This window comes from Myotis myotis, unplaced genomic scaffold, assembly GCF_014108235.1.
Source record: "Myotis myotis isolate mMyoMyo1 unplaced genomic scaffold, mMyoMyo1.p scaffold_m19_p_8, whole genome shotgun sequence".
Classification (NCBI taxonomy): Eukaryota; Metazoa; Chordata; class Mammalia; order Chiroptera; family Vespertilionidae; genus Myotis; species Myotis myotis.
In genome coordinates, this window is record NW_023416390.1 from 54,985,873 (window position 1) to 55,009,602 (window position 23,730).

A 23,730-nucleotide genomic window follows, 5' to 3' on the forward strand; every position below is an offset into this window, starting at 1 on the left:
CCTAATTGCTATCAACCCAAAGGCTGCTTTTAAATAATTTACTTCCATAAACAAAGAAAAAGGGAAAGGCAGCCAATTCTCTTTCTTTTCTGACTGTAGCTTCTGTCTCTTTCTTTTTTGCATATTCTCCTTATGCACCAGAATCATAAGAACAAGTACACCACAAGCACTGACTTGGTGTGATACAGGCCTGGCTACTCTGCTTACCCTGTGACCTTGGGCAAGATCTTTAACCTTTCTTTTAATATATATTTTTATTGATTTCAGAATGAGGAAGGAACATGGAGAGAGAGATAGAAACTTCAATGATGAGAGAAAATCATCAATCAGCTGCCTCTTGCATGCCCTCCCCTCTGGGGATTGAGCCTGCAACCCGGGTATTTGCCCTGACTGGGAATCAAACCGGGAATCAAACTGTGACCTCCCGGTTCATAGGTCGACACTCAACCACTGAACCACAATGGCTGGGCTGGTTCTTTAACCATTTTAAGCCTAAATCTTCTCAACTAGAAAAGATGATAATAATAGTCCTTCATTCATAAGATTGATGTGAGAATATTGTGAGTCCACATACCAAGCTTATTAAGATACCTGGAACATAATAAATGCTCAATAAAAGTTAGCTCTCATTATTACTAACATCTGTAGAAATTAATATTTGCTAAAGATTTCCTTCTGAACATGAAAAGTTTTCTACAAGTTGTAGATTCTAATGGGGATTTTCTACCCTAAGAATACATCTTTTGCTGAATTAGCAAAATATTTGAATTGGTGGTGACTCATTTCTCCAATCTAGTTCTGATTCTGTAATGTCCAACTGGGGCTTTTATTTCAACCTGGCAATACAGAAAGCTTGAGATTTACAAACTAGCAGAGAGACAGGCAACTCTATTCTGAAGGCATAATTCCTTGGCCAGGGGTGACAATGTACACTCCTCATTTGTCAAATTAATGTCCCCAGCCTCCTCGCATCACTTCACTGTGACTTAAATTGGAGTTTTGGATGGATAAGAATTTTCTTGAGCAAACTGTTTTTGTCAATCACTGGAACCAAGCAATTTCTGAATTTGCCACATCAGCATGACACTGTATTCAGTTGTCATTCTCCATAACCCTGTGAGCAGGAAGGCAGTTACCAGGCTGGGCTTGGGAGTCAGGCAGAGCTAGTGTCTAATTCTGGCTATATCACTTATTGGCTTGTGATTTCAAGCAATTTACTTAATCTCTGTAAGCCTCAGGGTACTCATCTGTAAAATGGGATGATAATAAGAGTGCCCATTTCATAGGCATCTGGTCACTATTAATACACACAGTACCTGGCCCATAGATAGTCCTCCAAAAATGTTAGCTATTACTAAAGCTTACTGTTTTTTCAACAATCTCAGTCATGTTGTTTTATCCACCCAAGTCCGTGGTCGGCAAACCGCGGCTCGCAAGCCACATGCGGCTCTTTGGCCCCTTCAGTGTGGCTCTTCCACAAAATACCACGTACAGTGCGATTGAAGCTTCATGGCCCATGCGCAGAAGTCAGTATTTTATGGAAGAGCTACACTGAAGGGGGCAAAGAGCCGCATGTGGCTCGTGAGCCACGGTTTGCCGAGCCGCAGTTTGCCGACCACTGACCCAAGTGAAAGAGCTGCTGAAAAAAATACTAGTAAAGTTACATGGTTAGTCTTATTTTAAAAAAAGTGTGACTGTCAATAGTAGTCCTTGAGCGAAATACTTCAGTAGTTTCTAGTCAGTCATCAAAATAGAACATTCTTTACAAGAGTGTATGAATAAATTGCAAAAGTGTCACTCTATATGGTGCCATTTCCTTAAGTGTGTTCAGCAGTCTTTGTTGTGGTTGTGGTTGTGGTTGTGGTTATGGTTGTTGCTGCTGTGGTGCTGGTCTTGTTGCTGACGTTCTGTGTCTGTACCACCATTTATAGCAGCATTTCTCAACCTGTGGGTCGTGACCCCTTTGGGGGTCGAACGACCCTTTCACAGAGGTCGCCTAAGATCATCAGAAAACACATATATAATTACATATTGTTTTTGTGATTAATCACTATGCTTTAATTATGTTCAATTTGTAACAATGAAAATACATCCTGCATATCAGATATTTACATTATGATTCATAACAGTAGCAAAGTTACAGTTTTGAAGTAGCAACAAAAATAATTTTATGGTTGGGGGTCACCACAACATGAGGAACTGTAGTAAAGGGTCGTGGCATTAGGAAGGTTGAGAACCACTGATCTATAGGAAGACAGAACAAGAGTCATGAGGAATCCAGAGAACAAACCAATTCTGTCTCTTCCCTAGGGGACAATGTCTGCTTTTTGAGTCATTTCAGTTCAGCTAAGATTTCCTGGTCTCTGCTGACCAAGAGTGAGGAGGGCATTGACTGATAAGTCCTCCAACATTGAGCAGTTCTTTTTGGAGCAGAGTGACAGGTTTGCAGTCTATCTTCCTAGCCTGGACCTGGGAACTGATCCAACTTTCCAATATGAAAAGGATATTCACAGGCACCAGCACTTGCCACTTAACCGCTCTCAAGGACGGCTTTTCTGCCTTGTAATTAACTATAATCTCTCTTCTTGAGGATTAAACTGCTTTCCTTGTTCTTCCTTCAAGGATAAATGAGGGGTAGAAATATGGGTGGGCATGAAGGACAGTGAGGGGGATAGCATATCACAATAACAGCTCATCTATATTTTTACACTCTTAGAAATTCTCGAATCGTAGCGCCTTTTCCAAAATATAATTCTCTTGGTTTCTTAAGAATTATTTTTAAAATCAATAACAGTATATGAATGAACTCTTAAAGTACTCTCTTTGAAAAATTACTTGCAAAATATATTCACCATAACTGGGAAAATAGTCAGTTCCAATAAAAGGGAGCTATGCATCCCCCCTTATTCCATGTACTGTTCTAAGAGACAAAGTTAATTTTTGATGTGTCTAACTGCTTAAGTCACTACAGGTAAACTCACAGTTAAGATTTTATAGATCAAATCATATTTGATTGCAACAGTAAAAAAAATAGTTATTCTAAGAATCTGTTATTATCTCAACTAGTAAAATATTTATGTAGGTGGTTTCCGCAGAGCACAAAGTTCCCATTGATGGCTGCCCCTGTTTCTTCAAGCTCACTAATCCTCTAAGTGAGGCTACTCAACACAGACCGAAGTTCTGTTCATCACGCACACTTAGTCCTATGGTTTTAATTTCACATTTATGTTGGCTCGCTAAAACTAAGCAGCAGAATCCACCTAAAAATCACCAAGTCTTGGGGGGAAAAGACGCAGCTCATAACTAATATTTGGGCAAAATCTAGGCAGTGCTTTTCTAAACACAGGCAATGGGAATCCTTTTACCAACACCACAACACCCAACCATCTTCATGACATGATTCAGGAAAATTCTAGACTCGAAGCACAGAGTAAAACAATCTACCTCTGAGTTTAGAACACTTCCCTTCTACTCCCTCCTCTGGAACAGTAAGTCTAGTCCAGCAGCACTCGCTAAGAGCCCTAGGCCTCCCAAGGTTAAGGCGGAATATCTGCTTGACTACTAATAGGCTATCAGTTGTCCTGTTTTTTCCCGTGTAAATCACATTTCTTTTTGCAAACTTTCAAGTGAGGCTGACAATAAAAAGGATTTCACAATCTTCCCCCAGAAAACTCATTGGAGTTTCTAACAAACGTTACTGTACCAGGGATTCTTCTTTGGATCTAAACTAAATCCTTTTGGCAACAGTTTACCCCATTTCTGATAAGTCATAGTGATAACCCTGAAGACATATAAGCCACATGTACCTTAGGCCACACTTCTCCTGTGCCTTTTTCTCCTAAATTCAATTTTGTTTAGGAAATAGGTCCTACTGTTTCCACTTCTACCAGGAGGGCATGGTAAGTGGACCAGAAAATGGAGCCAGCATCTCTGGTCAGATTATAACTGTTCATACCTCCAAGAGACATACTTCATTTTAAAATGTGTTTGCAAAAGAATATTTTACAAGAAAAATTTTTAAAGGTATACACACACACACACACACACACACACACACACTGCAATCCGTCCAGATAAAGGGTTTTTACTTCTTTGTGTTCTCATCCAACACTGCTCATATGCACGCAGATTGTTTAATTTGAAAGTGATTGCAATAATATCTTGCTTACTCCCCTGACCGGTTTGGCTCAGTGGATAGAGCGTCGGCCTGCGGACTGAAAGGTCCCAGGTTCGATTCTGGTCAAGGGCATGTACCTTGGTTGCAGGCACATCCCCACTGGGGGTTGTGCAGGAGGCAGCTGGTCGATGTTTCTCTCTCGTCGATGTTTCTAGCTCTCTATCCCTCTCCCTTCCTCTCTGTAAAAAAAAAATCAATAAAATATATTTAAAAATAATAATAATATCTTGCTTACATTCCACCTGCTATTCTGCATGTGTCCTTGGCACTCCCACATCAAGAGCTGGAGTGGCATTGCCCTCTCTTAAATGTGCACTGGCCTTGGCTATTCATTGCTAGTCAATGGAGTGAGGCAGAAGTGGTGCCACGTGACTTCACCAGCTGCACCAGGAAAGGCCATGCAGTGTCCATCTGGTTCTCTGGGAATGCTCACCCTCCAGGTGCTCCCTCAGAGGATGCCCCTCTTACAACCCAGCCACCATGCTGGGCAAAGCCCAAGCTACATGGCAAGGCCATGCACGGGACCTGTAGTCCCTAGACCATGCTGAGCCCGCCCTTTGAGTCCTCCCGGCCCAAGTGCCAGGAATCTGAGAGAGGCTTCCAATGATTCCAGGCCCAGCTAATGCAGTCATTCAAGGTTCCAAGCTGAGAATCCAGACATTGTGGAGCAGAGACAAGCCATTCCTACTCACCATGCCTAATTCCTGGCCAGGAGGACCTGTGGACGTATTAAACTGACTGCTGTTTCATACCTTTAAGAGATTTGCTACTCAGAAATAGATAACTGGAACAAAATGCATATGAGCTTTCTCTTAGCAATAATCTGTAGGAAATGTATAATTTTATAACCTTCACTTTTTTCCACTCAGGCTTTTATTGGTCACCAATTATTTAACTTACCAAAAGTATAAGTTAGCCCTAGCTGGTTTGGCTCAATGTATAGAGAGTCAGCCTGCGGACTGAAGGGTCCTGGGTTCAATTCTGGCCAAGGGCACATGCCTGGGTTGCAGGCTCGATCACCAGTAAGGGGCATGCAGGAGGCAGCCAATCAGTGATTCTCTCTCATCATTGATGTTTCAATCTCTCTCTCCCTCTCCCTTCCTCTCTCTGAAATCAATAAAAATATATTTTTTTAAAGTGTAAGTTAAATAATAAGAAAGAGTCCATATTTAACCTGGATATCTGGACATCGCAGCCAACTGAGAGACAGCTACTTATTTGCTGCAGCCTAATTTCCTCATCCACAATATAGTGATAATAACATTTACCTATAGGGATTATCGTGAGGATTAAATAATGTGTCACACAATTATAAGTGACACAATGCCTAATAGCTGGTTTTTTGAAATGTTTTATTTTTCTTATGTAGTCTTCATACCTACCACTTTTTTGACTGCATTCTCTTTAAAAGTACAAAGATATATTACCAACTTTTAGTCCTTCAGCAGAATGCCATAAAAATAGAAACTTTTAATATTTCCTTAAATGAGAACCTCAACTCTTTCCCCCTGTATAAGCTGAGAACATACCATCCTACATTATATATGTGCTTTTTATTTCCCTCCAGTCTTAACATTTGAAAGGGTATCTGGTGAGTGACAGAGAAGTGTTCTGCTATTATTATTACTACTTTCCACTTATTGCTATGAAGCTGTGTTCTATTGGTTTCTGACTAGTGTTCTACTTTATTAAAGCAATTTTGAAACTTGAGTTTCTAGGCAAAAATGTTTTCATAGGTAACCTCACTCCATTTAGTCTCTCAATGTTCTGATACTTTTTGTCTCTCTATTAAACATGAAACGAGGTGGCCCATCACTTGGACCACCTGCCTCTTAGAACGATTGTGATGGTACAGAGGCCTGGGAGTGCAATCTGTGCTTCCCATTCTATTTTGTGATCTAGATTATTAGTTAAAGTGAAGTGCGAATCTAGAACCTCACTCTCAGTAGTAGTGTCTTTCAGATTGTTTCCTATGCATTTATATTATTCAGGAACAATAATTCCCCACATTCTCACAATGTTCCAATGGATGGGCCACCATGATTTCTGATGGCACATATTTCAATGTTTCACATTTAGATGAAAAAGGGTTTTCTAAGCTTTAATATAAATCCCTCCTGCAGCAGATGAAGTTTATTCTCTCTATCAAGTAATTTAGTACAAAGACAAGTTTCCCATCCAATGTTCCTGCAATTCCCTGAGGACCATTAACTGCCCCACAATATTTTATCTCTGAGACACATAAGAAGATGGTTTTCAAAGTTTAAATCATTTTTATGACCCACCAAGTGGACAATGAGCTATTAATAACAATTCTTTAATGTATTCCATGTATCATCTTGATCAGTGTCTGTCAAAAGAAGTATGTCAGATTGGCCCACTGAAAGTTTATCTTGCCAAAGCTTTGATGATGATTAATCCATTTTTTGGGGGGAGTTCAAAAATAATTTTTGTAATGCTTTCCAATGTATTTTCTAGATATGGAAATTAAATTTATCCTTCAATGTTTTTCCGAATTTTCCTTTAAAACAAGATAGTATTGTCTTTATAACACTCTTATTCCTCTCAAATTCTAAAAGTGATAATAAGTGTATATGTAATAATTTCAATAAGTTGTGCAAATATGCAATTTATTTTGAAATTCATCATCAGTTAATTCCTTGTCCCTGTCAATCTCTTCATCCCCTTTTCTTTTATGTCTGTTCTGATGTCCTGATCTCCAAGGCTAAATCTAAATATGTGCATGTGTGTGTGTATATTTTCTAGCATTACTTTTTCCTTGGTTATACAATGGCATATTTCTTGACTCCTTTTGCCTTTGATTTATTTTTGCTAAATATTTACAATTTATGATACCTAATAAGAAGACAGGGATTAGCATACCTTTGTGTCAGCTTCGCTTCTTCTGTCCCTGTCTACAATGATCAGTGGTAAGGCCAATAGCAGAGCCAATATTCAAAGGGCAGTAAGCAGGGATTTGCAAATACACAGGTGAGCAGAATCCCCAAAATATTTGAGGGAAGTCAATGAATGTCATGAAAAAGAGGCCTAAAACTCCATTAGCAAACGAACTTATCCTCAAGAAAAAAGAGTTAATATAGCAAGAAGAAGACTTTGAAATAAGTAAAATTTGTGTCCAAGGGATTTGAGAGAACAATGTATACCCTGAAAAAGAAAAAACAACAACAATAAATAAAACAGAAAATTTCCATAAATTAAATATTTAATTGATAATATCAAAAATGCAATATCTAACTTGAATAGGTGAACATTGACAATTAAGAATAATTTATTAATCCAGAATATCAATCTAAGAACTTTGTCATGTGCAGCTTAAAGAACAAAGCCGTGGGAAGTATGAGAACTTCGTAAGAGACATAAAGCATAGGCTCAGAAGTCCAACATCTATCTAATAGGAAATTCAGGGAGTGAACAAAGAAGGTGGAGGGCAGGTGGAGCAAGTAATCAATACAATAACCAAATAAAATTTTAGCTCAAGAAAGATTTGGTTTAAGAGGAAAAAATACTTGGTTTCTCTGATTTAAGAGATCACTAGTGCAAAGCAAAAGAATTATTGAAATGTAGCACCTAGAAACATCACAGTGATAACTTCAGAGCTGCCAAGAAAATTCTGTTTCCAGGAAGAAAAAAAAATCACATAAAAAAAGACATTCAGATTGATAGCAGATTTTTTATTGTCAATACCAAGTGTGAGAACACATTATAGAGGTTTATCAAACTTCTGAGAAAAAAAATATTTTGAATCTAAAATATACTTTAAAAGCAACTGTAGAATTGTTAATACAATATCAGACAAAATGCAATTTTATTAATACATTTTTAGAATGAGAAAATAAAGTTATATTTTCCATTGATTAAAGGTACAATCAATAAAAAACTTCACTCAGCCAGCAATAAAACTTTAAGTAACACAAAATATGAGAACTATGAGGAGAAATTAATAAATATTCTATCATGATCAGACTCTAGTATAATTCTCTCACAAATCAATATATCAATAGATTATGCATCAAAAGACAGTCAGTATAATGAAAAGACAGCCTAGAACATGGGAGAAAATATTTGTAGATCATATGTCAAATAAGGGGTTAATATCCAAGACACACACACACAAAAAAACTCATAAAATCAACAACAAAAATCAAATAACCCAATTTTTTAAATTGACAAAGAATATTTCTCAAAAAAAGATATACAAATGGTCAACAAGTTTATAAAAAGATGCTCAACATCAGTCATCATTAGGAAAATGCAAATTAAAACAACAATAAGATATCACCTCACACCTATTAGAATGACTGCTGTTAAAAACACACAGGCCCTGGCTGGTTTGGCTCAGTGGATAGAGCGTCGGCCTGCGGACTGAAGGGTCCCAGGTTCGATTCCGGTCAAGGGCATGTACCTTGGTTGTGGGCACATCCCCAATAGGGATGTGCAGGAGGCAGCTGATCGATGTTGCTCTCTCGTCGATGTTTCTAGCTCTCTATCCCTCTCCCTTCCTCTCTGTAAAAAATCAATAAAATATATTTTTAAAAAAACACACACACAGAAAATAATAATTGTTGATGAGGATGTGGAGAAATTTGAATCATTTTTCCTGTTGGTGAGAATGTAAATTGGCATAGCTGCTGTGGAAAATGGTATGGTAGTTCCTGAAACAAAAATAAAAATTAAAAGTAGAATTACTATATAATCTAACAATCCCACTTCTGGACACATTTCCAAAATAATTGAAAGCATGGCCTCAAAGACATATTTGTACTCCCATGTTCCTAACAGCATAACAGCACTATTAAAACAGCCAAGAGTTGAAACCAACCCAAATGTCCACCTGAGGATAAATAGCTAAGCAAAATGTGATTTATACAAACACATATAATATTCAGGCCTAAAAAGGAAGGAAAATATGACATATACTACAACCTGGATAAATCTTGAGGACATTATGCAAAGTGAAATAAGCTAGACACAAAAGAATGGATACTGTAATATTCCACTTTTATGATGTACTAGAATAATCAAATTCATAGAGACACGAAGCAGAACAGTGATTGTCAGGGGCTGGGGGTGAGGAAAATGGGGAGTTAGTGTTATAATAGGTATGAATTTTTAATTTGGGACGATGAAAACATTCAGGAGATAGATTGTGATGGTTGCACAACAGTGTAAATGTATTTAATAACACAGAATTGTGTGCTTTAAAATGATTACAATGGTAAATTTTATTATGTGTGTTTTACCAGAATAAAAATAAATTATTTTTTTTAAAAAAAAACCACAGATAAGGTTGGGATAGTGTAGGAATAAAAAAGATTTCCTTGCTTCCCATGATATAGTCCCACTCTCTCCTGGAACTTTAGGGGGAGACACTCACAGGGGTTCTTCCCCGTCATGGGCTTCGACAGTAGAGTGGAAATAACACGGGAAGTCAAAGCAGACAGAAGCCGAAAATAGTGTCTTCCTAGTCCTGTGTGAGAAGGAGAAGTTCCCAAGGGTCTCAGTGGGTACCATATTTGAATTTCCTGCCTAACAGTTATAACCTTTTGTTACCTTTCCAGTATATCTACTTGTGTTTATTATCTATATCTTCCCATGGACGGTAATCTCAGAACAGGCACTTTACTATCTCCAGCGCTGCCCCTGAATATGTGTATATTGTTGGATGAATAAATATCTTGAAAATAAATCTTTGTGCACGCATGCAAGTATGTCTATAGAGCAGATTCCTGGAAATGTAACTGCTGTATCAAAGGGCATATGCATTGTACAGGTTGGTAGCTGTTAGCATGGTCAATATGTCCAGAACTGTTGGATGTGCTTGAAGTGGGCACTGTCTTGAAGTGGTTCCAATGTGCAACAAGATGAAGAACTGCTGTTTTAGACCGTCTGCTATGTTCCAGCTATGAAATACACTAGAGTTCATCTGGGTTTGGTTTCCACATGATTGCTCTGGCCAATTCACCCACAATTATCTACTCTAGTGATTCGTGAAAGCCAGTCTTTTATTTATAAATGTTGACAATGGTATATAAGAAGCAAGGAATGATTGTTTGCAAGAATTGTGTGGCTATCTAACATTTAATTACTTAATCTTGAAATAAAGTTCATAATTGGTATAATGTATAATGTTAAACACATGTCACCCATATTGGCCTTTAATCCCTCACTTCGATATGTTTATATAAGAATTGTGCATGTAACCTAGACTGTCACAAAGAAGGGCTCTGTGGGAAATCTGCTTATATGCTTCAAAACTTGTATTTAGTTATGGACAACTGAATGCCTTTGCAAGCGTCTTGTCGTTGTACTTATTAAATGCATGACTCCAAAGAATAAAATTTTTAAATGTCTTTGTAATGAAATTTGTGAGTAAATAACCAAAATGCTGTAGTGTTTTATGAATAAGTTTTAAGATGTATAAGAAGGGTATGTGTTATGCTAGGAGAGTTAGTAAAGAAAAAGTGAACCAGATATAAAATGACAAATTGCCACAGAAAACAGCAATCCAGGTATAATTTATGAAAACTGAGATTTTTCTGAAGAAGAAAGTAGAAAGAACAGACAGTGGCAATAATAAAACTAAAATATGAGGAAATGTTCCTGAGGGGAACTAATGTGTACACACACACACACACACACACACACACACACACACACACACTTTTATACCTAAAATAAATAAATTCTGGGAAAAGTCTAGATGATAAGAAAAAGGCCCCAGAATTTTCAAGGATGCATAACAGTATCAAGGTATGTACAAAGATAAAAATCAGCCTAATCTCACAAATGTCTTCAACAACCAAGATACAGTTATTCTGCAAACCCAGAACTTTTGGGTTTGTCATTCATGCATGTAGACAATAGATAGTCCTAGATATACAAGGGCTTAGAAAATATTTCAGGCAGGGGTTCTTTACATACACACAAATCACTTGAAGATGTACTGTAGCTGAGCAAGATTATAACAAAATTAATAATTTCAGTTTTCAACCTATAAAATTCACACTGATCACAAAGCTTGATGGTACACAGTGTTGACAGGGATGTGTTAGGAAACAAGCACTCATTTCTTCTTTGTGGGAGTATAAATTGCTGCAACCTCTTTTAAAGGCAATTGCTAATATCTAGCAACATTGAAGTGCTTCTATCCTCTTGTAGTTATCAAACTATAGTCTTCATGGAGGAATGGGATTGTCATGGCAACACCCCAGAGACAACCAGGAACATAGAGGATGGAGAGTGGTGTTCATGGGGTTAAAAATGTTTGATAAGTTTTTGAGACAATGGGAATTTCTTGACAACCATTTTGACGCTGAGAATCTAAGGAGTTCTAGAAACTAACACTTATTGGGGTCAGAAAATAGTAGTGGGCTTGGAGAGTAATAAACTAAGCTTAATTGCCACCACTTTATCTTAGAGGCCTGGAATCAGAGAGAGGAGGTAAAGAAAGTTGTATTTAATTGGTGAGATCCTATCATACGGTATCAGAGATGGAAGAGGGCACCCCGGCCTATACTGAGACTGTCTCCCTAACATCCATTCTCTCCCCTCCCAGCTCTACTCAGTCGTGGTGATCCCATAGCTCTTGTCTGGTTCAGGATCCATCTAAGCCATTGAGAACAGAGACTGATTTAAGAATGAACATGTAACCAATGAGAGAGGTTTCCGGGGGCTTCTGGGAAAAGTTTCCACTCAAGAGAAAGGTCTGGGGAGATGTCCTCTCTTCCCGCTCTGGGGGTTGCTTTGTATACATGCCAGGCCAGGAACATCTGCAGCCAGTTTCTGAACCCTTGAATGACAATCAAAGGAGAGACAAGATGAAGTGTATCTTAAAGCCTATCCTACCCTAGGACTTTAATTTAAATCAGCTAATCATTTCTCCCTCTTTTTTATAAGCTCCTGTAAGTTGAACTTTATCTCACCACAGTCTAGCCTCATAATTGATACAAAGGCTATGAACCTGGTCCTTCAGGCCACCCTCTTGGCCAAGTTCAGCCCTTATAGGTGGAATTAGGGTTAGGTCAGCAGTTTATCCGCACTCACTGAAGGCCTCCTGAAAACTTTCTCATGAAAAGGAAAAGCTTTTCTGACACAGTGACCCCAAATAAGAAGAGATTGAGGTGGATTGGAAGAAACGTGATATAGGGAAGTAGCACTGCAAGTACGATATCTCCTGAATCCTTATGTCTCCTGAAACCCAGGCCCTCTCTCAATGCCTGTAGAGAACCATAGGTATGTATTGGGTGGGGGTGGGGAGTTGCTTATATTTTTTCTAGTACCTCTGGTTTCAAGTATGTATTATTGCTGCATTCTTCATTCCCAGTGTTTCTTTTTTGCATCATGTCAGCCTCCACTGCAGGGCACTTCCCATCCCTTCCCTCCCTAGGTTTGCAATAGCAGGCTCTCCTGCAGGTGTGAGGCCACAGAGGCACAAGGCTGCAGCGCACAACCAACCTGACACCCCTCCCCTGACAAAGTCTCCTCTACTCCTACACTCTATGTTTCTTAGGCTTCGGTTCTGGCTGTGCTGGGGACTCCTCAATCTTCCAACCTTCTTCTCTCTTCCCCAGCTCATTTACCCTCTCCTCCCCCAAATCTTATTTCTTATGAAGAACAGTTTAGCTATCCAATTGACTCACCCAGCCTATTTCAGCTACACCCAGAAAAACCTAGCAACTATCTCTTAAAATAACATTTTTGTCTTCCTTGACACATATATAAGAGTAAGAACCAAACAATTGAAATAACTCCAGACATAGGAGTTTATTTATGCAAATTACAGTCCATCCATATAATAGAACACTAAGTAACCATTAATATGTGGTAAGCTTCCATTTCAACACGGCAGACAGCATATTCCGAGGTAAGGACAGTAAAGAAGTACAAAAAAGAGTAAGTGCATTAACAGTGGTGTGAAGGAGAGAAGGAAGCACCAGGCAGCCAGAGCCTTTCATAAATCTCAGGGGGAAGGCAGAATGGACACTGAAAAGGCTGCCTGAGGAGTCATTTTCCTCAGTCACAAAGCCAAGGAGACGTTCCAAGCTTGGAGCCTTTAAACTAGGAAGAAGGACAAAAATCAAGATGATTAATTCAAGGGTTGTTTACATAGTATCTATACAATTAGGCCCCTCTTCACCCCTCTCCTGCCTTTCCTAGGAGAGTCTCAATGTTTGTTTCCAGGATAAAACCAAAGAACTAATATCCAAAGAAACTGACCCACTGACTTGGAAGAGAGTAGGGCCGTGGGGGATGGAAGCATTCCAGAACAAGGCTGCCTCGATTGGCACAAAACAGGATGGAGTTGGTCTACTTGCCTGCCTGTTTTCTGAACTTACACCCTAAATAAAGCTTTCCAATGACCACTCTTTTCTCATATTCACACTAATTTGTCCATGAATGGCAGAAACTTCTTGGTTCAACAGATCTAGACACCTACAAAGAAAATTCAGCTCAGTTACCTCCGCTAAGCAAGTGTGTCTTTTTGTTCTTTGTTCATAAGCATGATGAAAAAATAAAATGACTGACTACAAAAAAAAAAACAACACAATGCTAATGAAGGAAAGAGAAAATAACTTTCAACTTTAAAAATATTAGAGACAAGCTGCATTTAAAAAATAAGGATGCAATGCTAAGAAAAATATGCAATCAAAAAATAAAGAGTTCTCAGAAATTAAAGATGTCATTTCAAAATAAATTCAATAGAGATACTTAAATCTTCATTCTCATCCTCTTTTTCTCTTATTAAAATTTCACTTCTTTTTCTCAATCTTTCTCTTCTCAATTTGTTTTTAGTAATATTTTCTTTGGGATGGAACCCATTTAGTGGCATAAAAATGCATGCCATATTTTCCAGGGGGAAAAATTACTTTCCATTTTTGAATTCTCATACATAGTTTGAAATTTTGTTACCATTTGCAACTTATAAAAATATTTTTAAATATTGCTGTAAATTATGTATAAATATTGTTTTAGAAGGGGATTTTTTTGTCATGGGAAAATATAGCATTTTTAAATAAGAAAATATATAAGTGCATGGAAATAAATGGTACCTTTGGTTTATGAAATTATTAATGATTTTTTATGCTTCCAAATTTTCTACAATGAAAACTCAAAGTAAGAATAATTATTATTTGTTGGAAAAAACATAACGTCTCAAAAATAACCAAAAGTTAAAATTCATGAGGCAGGTCATATCAGAAAAATTGAAACATTTTGTAATGGCCCAATGCTTCCATGCTTAACTTCTCAAAGTCTATATTATCCCTTTGGGGATTAGAGGTTGACAGTTAGATTTATTTTTATATCAATTTTCTTTTTCACTTTTCAGTGCCTTGAGTCTTGAATATCCCCTGTGTTCCAGAGATTCTGGATATAAGCAATTATAGACTCCAGAAGCTTCTGCCCAGTTTAAAATCTAAATGGAAAAATGGTGAAGCTAACATGTTTTGCTCTTTGATTAATATTGAAGAGTTTTTGCCCAGATATGACTTTGTTTTTTATTTGTTCATTTTTATATAGGAAGGTGTATGACAGCATTTAGGCTTTATAATTTTGCCAGCGAAGATAATGACATAAAATGCAATTGATTGGAATATGTACTTTTGTTACCAATTAGCATCACCCATCTGGACATGGAGGGTGTATGAATCCAGTAGAAACTAAATAACCTTTAGTTGTGGAGCAGGAAATAAATTGTTAGCTATAAGATAGCAAAATAGTTCAAGCCGAAAAGGAAGCTTGAAGGGAGAAATGGAGGTGAATAGTGAAGTAATTAATTCTGTTTATATTAGTTTTGGAGAGACCAATTGGAACTGGACCCAAAGCCACTGGTAAGATAGTTAAGTTAAATTAATTGAAAACCAGGATAAAGAATGTTTTTCACAAGATACAAACAGCTTTGACTCACTCTTTTGAAATATCCTCTCCAAGTGTCACCGATTCTAATAAAAGTTGTTTGCTCCTGCATGTTAGAGGTTAACAGGGCAACTCATTTCTTAGTTACCTTGAAATAAAATGGCTCCTCTATGACAAAGCTTGGTTTTTAAAGCCCCAACTCTGAGCAGTGTATCAGCCACACCAAAACGCAGGTCAGGCTCCAACCACCGGGAATCACCATGGGGGCAGAGGCACCTCAGTTCCAGCAATCGGTGTTATCACACAACAAGCCCTCTAGCAAAGTCCCAGCATTTAACTGAGGGCAGGGTGTCACAAAAGTTAAAAAAAAAAAAAAAAAAAAAGGAGTTAGGAAGATCTAGAAAGAAAATAGGAAATAAAGGGGGAGGTAAAAGACAAAAGGGAAAGAGAAGTAAAGAGGAGAAAGAAAGAAAAAAGATTGAAAGAAGAAATGGGGGACGATTAAATAGGGCTGCACAATGACATTTTAAACAGAGCCCAGGGCAAGGGACAGAACAGAGAGCAGCACTGCTCTCTCTCCCACCTTCCCACAAGTACTACCCTCGGACCAGGCTCCAGGCTCTGCTTCCTGAGCTTCAGAGAGCCCTGCGCTGGGTTCCTCCATCCTATGTGAATGGGTAGAGTGGACATGGTCACTCAGAGCCAGCGTCCCCACATTTAGATCTCATTCAGTCAGACCTAGAATGCCCTATACAAATGGCCCCCAGATGCCATGTAGGCTCCCAAGGTCTACATGGGCACTTTCCCTGCCTCATCTTTTGGGAGGTGGTCTACAGCTCTGATATTTGCACTGCTAGCCATGAGGGGTGACCAAAGAACAGTCTCTTGCAGGATGGGATTGTAGCTGAGGTTTGGACACAACCTGGGTTGTCCTCATGTGTGTGTCTGAGGTCCTTCAATGTGTTGGATGGAGCAGGGAAGGGGAAAAGAAAAGGAAACAAGGTCCAGCAGTCAAGGGAAGTCTCTTCCAACCACATTTGACATAGAATGTGGGCTTCCAAAATTCTAAGTTAAAATCTGACCTTCCAGGTTGTTATGAAGAAACATGTGTCAAGGTAAGAAAATAGAAACAGTTCCACTGAACATGCTAACTTGATGTGAAACTATTATATATGTGATATGTGGTCTTCCAGCTACACTCTTTCTCTGGGCCTGCAAAGCCTACATAAGGGCCGTAGAACAGGGGCAAGATAGACAGATAGACTTTATTTGTACACTAGAGGCCCGGTGCATGAAACTTGTGCATGGGGGGGGGGGGGAAGCACAAGTTTCCCCGCCCGGCTGTGACCTCTCATAATCCAAGACCCCTCGGGGGATGTCTGACTGCTGGTTTAGGCCCGATCCCTGCAGTCGGACATCCCTCTCACAATCCAGGACTGCTCATCCCTAACCTCTCGCTTGCCTCCTGCTCAGTACGCATCATAGCGACCAGTCATTCCGGTCATTCTGCCATAATGGTCACTTAGGCTTTTATATATATAGATATGTAAATAGAGGACAATTTTTGCACACAAAAAATCTCAAGTGTCTGTAGTCTATCTCTAGACTAAACGTAAGTATTTTTAGTGTTAGAGTAAGATGCTTCCACATACAGTTGCCTGGTTTAGTAGCAAATTACTAAGTACGGCAAAGTGTGGTTTCCAGAAATGGCCATAACAATACCTCTCATTGCACATGCTTTTCCGGAATCTTGCAAGTCCCCTATCAAGAGGTAGAGTCTATGCCTCCACCCTTGAACCTGGGCGAGCCTTTATGACCTTTTAATAATAGAGTACAGCAAGAGGAACACCAGGTGATATTTGAGATTAGAACATGAACGATAATGTAATTGCTTCTTAAGTCTCTCTAGGGACACTTCCTTTTGGAACCCAGTCACCATGCTGTGAGGAAGGCAAGCACCTACCTAGAGAGGCCCAACGTAGGCATTTTTGCCCATAGTCCTAGCTGTCTGGAGTTCCAGCCAGCAGCCAGCATCCACCACTAGACATGTGAGTGAGCAAGTCTTCAGAATATTCCAGCCTCCACACATCCACTGCAGAGACTTTGCACAGATCATTGATTCCTGAGTTAAATGATTGATTGTCAATTATTGTTGTTGTTTTAAGGCACCAAGTTTGTTATGCTCAGCAATAAATGAATAGACTCCTAAGCATGAGGTAATTGTATTTTAAAATGTGTTATTACATAACACATATCTCACTGTTAAAAATAAATTTTTAAAAAGAATAAGCTGCCCTGGCTGGTTTGGCTCAGTGGTTAGAGTGTCGACCTGCATACTAAAGGGTCTCAGGTTCAATTCCTGGTCAAGGGCACATGCCTGGATTGTGGGCTTGATCTCCAGTAGGGGGTGTGCAGGAGGCAGCCGATCAATGATTCTCTCTCATCACTGATGTTTCTATCTCTCTCTCCTTCTCCCTCCCTCTCTGAAATCAATTAAAAATACATTTTTTTTTTAAAAAAAAGAAGAAGCTACTTAAGCAAAAATTGAGTGATGGCTCTTTCCACATGTACAACAGGCTTAGCTCTATTTAGAAATGTTAATGTTTGAATTTAGTTAAATTTAATAAAGGACAACCTCACACTGATTAGGATGGCCAATAAGCAGAAAATAAGCATTTTTGAAGTGAAGATGTGGAGAAATTGGAATCCTGGTGGGTTGACAGTAAGGAGGTAAAATAGTGCAGCTGCTCTGGAAAAGCAGTATGGTGTTTCTTCAAAAACTAAATATAAAACTACTATATGATCCAGCAATTCTTCTTCCAGGTATATATTTAAAATAATTGGAAGCCTAGTCTCGAGGAAATATATGCATACCCATGTTCATAGCAGCATTATTCACAATTGCCAAAAGATGGAAGAAACACAAGTGTCCACTGAGGATGAATGGATAAACAATATATGGTCTAGACATGAATAGAATATTATTCAGCCTTATAAAGAAAGAAAATTCTGACACATGCTACAACATGGATGAATCTTGAGAACATTATGTTAAATGAAACAAGACAGTCACAAAAAGACAAACACTATATGATTTCACTTACATAAGTTATCTAGAGTAGTCAAATTTATAGAGACAGAAGATAGAATGGTGGTTGGTAGGAACTGGGGGAGGGAGGAATGGGGACTAGTCCTTTAATGGGTATAGAGTTTCAGTTTTGCAAAATGAAAAGAGTTTGGGGGATTGGTTCACAATAATGTATGTTAAACAGTACTGGTCTGTACACTTAAAAGTGGTTAAGATGGTAAATTTTATGTTATATATTGAATCACAATTATAATTTTTAACTTAATCATGTGCTTCTTTGGTCCTTGATTCCAGAATTTCCCTCAGTCTTATTTGTTCTCATATCATATAGACATAGTTAAAATTTATTATAGAATAAAATCACCAGAATAGTCTCCTAAATTTTCATAAGCAATATTGCTTATCAAATTTAGCAGTATTATTGTGAAATTTAATAATATTTAGGCCAACAAATAGTTGGCATAATGAATAGGGAATCTGACACATTTCATTGGCCCATTAATACTAATAATGCATTCATAGACAATATATTGTGGCATGTAACATCTTTTTTAAGGCTGATGGTCAAGGCTCTGATCAGTGTTTATTTCCATCAAATTTCAATTCCTGTAGTCAATTATAATTCATTCATATTTTATATTTCAAGCTTGAAATATATACAAACTATTTGATTCTTATACATTTATGCTCTTTGATTTGACCTACTCATGGTAGACAATTACAATTTTTTTAAATGTAAAACATGCTTTCTTGATCCTACACAGCAAGTAGTTTAGCTTTCTCATTTTACATTGCTGAACCAATTGAAAATATCTGCAACCTCTTTGAATTATTAATTTTAAAAAAGAAAATATTCCATCAGTATTCCTATGGGGAATTCTACTTGTAATTTTAAAAGCTACAATTCCACTGATGGACTACTTTTTCTTTTAAATAATAATACTTAGAAGCATAGTTGATGTTTTTGAAACAAGAAAAGTCAATAAAAAGAAATCAGTAAATTGTTTTATTTTAAAAAAAAACTCATGTAAAAATATTATAATGTATGGACTACAACTTCAAATGGCTCCAAATGCCTTTTCTTTGTTTACATTGGAAGAGAAGGTCACTCATAGAAGAACCACCTTCTTGATGACAGCACTGAAAGGGTGTGTTTGGACCAAAATACATTGTTGTTAACTTGCTTTATACGTTAATATTTGGGTATCACACACAGAAAGAAACAAACACGAATTTTTACAAGATTCTCTTTCTAGTAGGAATAATTTCAAGTATGTCAAACAATTTTTTAAAATAATTACAATTTTCTTATTGTTTGCAATTCCATGATCCATATGATTCATGTTTCAGAGCAGAATTGTGTTTTAAAATATGCAAGTCCTGAAAACAAGTCTGATTTCAATTTTAAAATAAATCAGGTCCTTTTCTTGTATTAGGAAACACACTATGATGAAGATACATGAGTCCCAGCAATTCTTAAAATCCTATTTTTTTCCTGTCTTTCCATTTGTCACTGTCACATATATGATCCATTCCTGATTCTTTCTCATCAAACCCTCCAAAAAACCTCCTTCTCTACCTTTAGCCTTTTCTACTATATTCAACTTATCTTCTCTCTTCTAACCTTTCATGATATAAATCAACATCATATACCGTGACATCATATATAAATAGTACCATATATATATATATATATATATATATATATATATATATATATATACTAAATTGTTCTCCTTCATCCTCCCACTATTCCTATCTATATATTCTATTCTCTCTCCAAAGCCAAGAGAACTGGCACGACACCTTTTGAGGGGAAAACGACTGAGCAAAGCTGAAAAATCTCTTTTGCAGACAGGTGGTAAGTATGAGAAAGACACTAAAACTCTTCATAGCACCAGTAATTTTTGGTCTGTTTCATTCCAATAGCTATAAAATTTACTTATTTTTCAATGAAAACATAATGCTACTCACAAAAAAATCTCTCAACTTAAAATTCTGGAACCTCCCCCTTTATTCCAGACCATAATTTTAAAATAACATCAGCAGTAAGAGCCTAGTAAATGGAAGGTTCTCTCCACTTCTTTTCAAGTACCACAGAGAGCTTCAAACCTGGAAGAAAAAAAGATGAGAGCAACTGTTTTTACTATCCACATTTCTGCTTTGGAGAGTTGCTGTGATCTGGATTGAAATGTTGGCCCTAAGCATTCTGAAATTCCCGCCCATGATATGAGTCCCAAGAAAAATCTGGGGCCTTTGCGCAATGGGCCTCTAAATCTTCATTTCCCCGTGCCACACACATACAGGTTGCACACTATGACTTAATCAGCTGCCTTTAGCAAAACAGACACTTAGAATTCTAACAAACTGGAACCAGTTGTGGTGTTTTGAAAGTCACAGCAGGACCACACTTGCACTCTAGGGCAGCACACAGTCCGGAGTTCTTTCTCTCTTCTTACAGTTCTTCCCTTTGCACAAAGTAAACTTTTCTTCCTTCGGTCAAAAGGAGATAGCTATCGACATGAAAGCACAATTCTCTTCTCTCATGAATCACTAAGTGCCTTGGTTCCACATTAGGTCACCGTAGAACACAGACTGTAACGGGAACACATAAAACTCTAACCGGGGAGGGGAGGGACGCTGTTCTGGAATATCGTTGCCAGAGTAACATAAACCTTGTATGTTTTCACAAGGAAATGAGTCACTTGCTTGTGTTGGCTAAAACTCTGTTTTCTTTCATTTCATATTTTAGTTCTCTAATATATGCTGAAAGCGCCCAGGGTTTCCAGTCTTCAGATGAAGATATCTTGCTAATTAAAAACTCAACAGAGGGTTTGCATGGTAATTAAACAGAACGGGATGAAAAGAACACTCAAGCAACCAAGAACACTGGGAAGGCAAGGGCCAGCGCACTCAAACTTAATCACTTCTTGGAGAGGAAGCCCTGGGGTGGGGGCAGAGGTGGGCTCTGCATATTGAGATAATTCAGAAGAAAACAACAACTAGAAGTTTAAAAATATATAGTATACTCAGACAAAGTCAGAATGTGTTTGCCTTGAATTGTTGGGTTATTTTAATGTTTCTCTTTCTTTTGGTGGTTTAGTATTAGAAAATATTAGTGCAAGAATTATGAATGCAGTGCTAGCCATTATTGCATGGGCCTCTCCATCAGCTGCCCCCTCAACCCAACTAGGCTAATTTCCCTCTTTATCCTACCATTCCTTGATGACTTCCATATTTAAATTATCCAAGTCGGATCTCTCTTCCTAATTTCTTTGGGACATTTTTACTTGATACCCAATATACCACTCCAACACAATATTTTAAAAGTCAGACTCCCCTTTTCCCTCCTCCCCTAAGCCAGCATCTCTTCCTGATTCTATCATTTCTGTCCATGGTACTATCATTCTCTCTACAAGACAATCTCAAACCCAGGAAACATCTTTGATTCTTCCCTTTCCTTCCTTTCTCCTACACATCTGAGTCTGATGAAGTAATCTATTTTGGATTCATGCCTTCCTTTCCAATCCCACAGCCACACCCTTGTCCAGAATTGTAGTCACCACTTCACTATTTTATTACAACAGTTTTCTAATTGGTCTCTGCCTGCACTCTCTCAGTGCTACCATCCATCCTGTTCACTGTGCAGGGCTAATCCCTGCTCGAACCTTCTAGTGGCATCGCACACCTGAAAGAAAGTCAAACTCCATAGTCTAGTGTTCAGGTTCTCCATATTCATGCCTCCTCTTATGCCCTAACTTTATCTTCCCTATCTTGCCTGTGGAGTTCTTTCCTCTTGGCTGATTTTTGCATTGTCTCATTCCCTCCCTTTGCTCCTTCCCAATTCATCCTGGAAAAGGAACCCCTCCATTTTATTGCTGCTCACTATCTAAGGTCAGGGATGGGGAACGTCCCACCGTGGGCCATTTAAGGCCCGCAAAATCGTTTGGTCTGGCCCTGGCAAGGCATTAGGGGTGAGTTAACTAAATGTTTGAGCAATTATAGCAGGCTAATATTTTAAGTTGATAATTTTGTATGGCCTGTAAATGATGTTCTAAATATCCAAATGGCCCTTGACAGAAAAAAGGTTCCCCACCTCTGATCTAGGCTCACCTCATAGACCATCTCCTTGCTGAAACCTTTCCTAATCATGCAGGCACCTCCTGCCATATTTCAGCTTGTTTCATTGAAATTTCCTGTGTTTAGGTCTTGTCCTCATCAAGAATCCCTAGCCTGCTAAAGACAAGAAATATGTCTCTGTTTCATGTATACTGTAGTCACAATGATATAGCTACAGTCTGTTTTCTATAATTATTTCCTCATAAGGATGGTAATTATCTTATCCATAGCTACTAAGTTGTACACTGATCTGAATATTTTTAATACATTTTAATGAGTATGTTTTCAAGATTTTCATAACTTGTTTTATAGTCATTTGTTCATCTTTCATGCATGTCTGAAAGATTTAAGGACATTAATTAAATGTCTAGTCAATTTGCCTCATAATTAACTTCATCCAAATCCTTATTTAGCATCAATCTTTTTTCTTTCTTTCCTCTTAGGTACATTTTTTTTTTCATCTCAGGGATATCTTTCTTCTATATTTGTATTTATATTATATATGCTTTATTCATTTTTATTACTTTATTTTTAAACTGTAGTGTAGAATTCAAAATAAAAACATATAAAATGTAGATAGTGTCCATTTTATCTTTTTTTTTTTCCCCAACAGTAACCATTTTATTAACACTTTTTACCCTTCTGGAGAATTTTTAAGCATGTACAAAGCCAATATGGCTTATTTTACCATATTTTTTCAGCTCTCCCATTCTTGATACTGTGTTTTATCTCTCTCTCTCTCTCTCTCTCTCTCTCTCTCTCTCTCCCTCTCATCAATCTGACTAGAAGTTTACCAATAGTATAGATTATTTTTAAAATGCAACTTTCTGTTTCATTGTATTTCTCCATCCTTTCGGCTTCCTATTTCATTGACTATGGATTTGTCTTTATTAGTTCATCTCTTCTGTTTATGTTAGGTTTAATTTAATTTTCTTTTTCTAGTGTCTTAAAATTTAAGCTTGCATCATTGATTTAATACTTTTCTCCATTTTTAACAAATGAGGAATTATTTAGCTGACAGAATGATTTAGCTATGTCATAAGACAATCAATGAAAATGGAATTTTTCCCAACACAAATTTGACATGATAATTCTCCATCAATCTGAAAGCTGGTTAGATAGAGCAATATGATCTTGCCATGGCATCACCGAACTTCAATGAAAGTCATCTGAAAGACAAAGAAACAAATTTGGTGCCTGCACCAATGTAAGATATACCTCTTCCTCATAGGTAAATATTTTATAGAGTATCAAATTTAGATATATAAATTTATTTCAGTTTTTATGATGAGCAAATAAAAGTTATGTTAAAGTTATTTTAAGAAATATAGGCTTGAGGAAGAGAAGCCAGTTTTGAATGACTAGCTGGAAATGGAATTAGATAATTAATTCCTTTTCACCTTAGTAAAAAACAGAGTTATTCTATCCATAAAATAAAGGACTTTCCTCCTTTTTAATATGTGCACTTGAT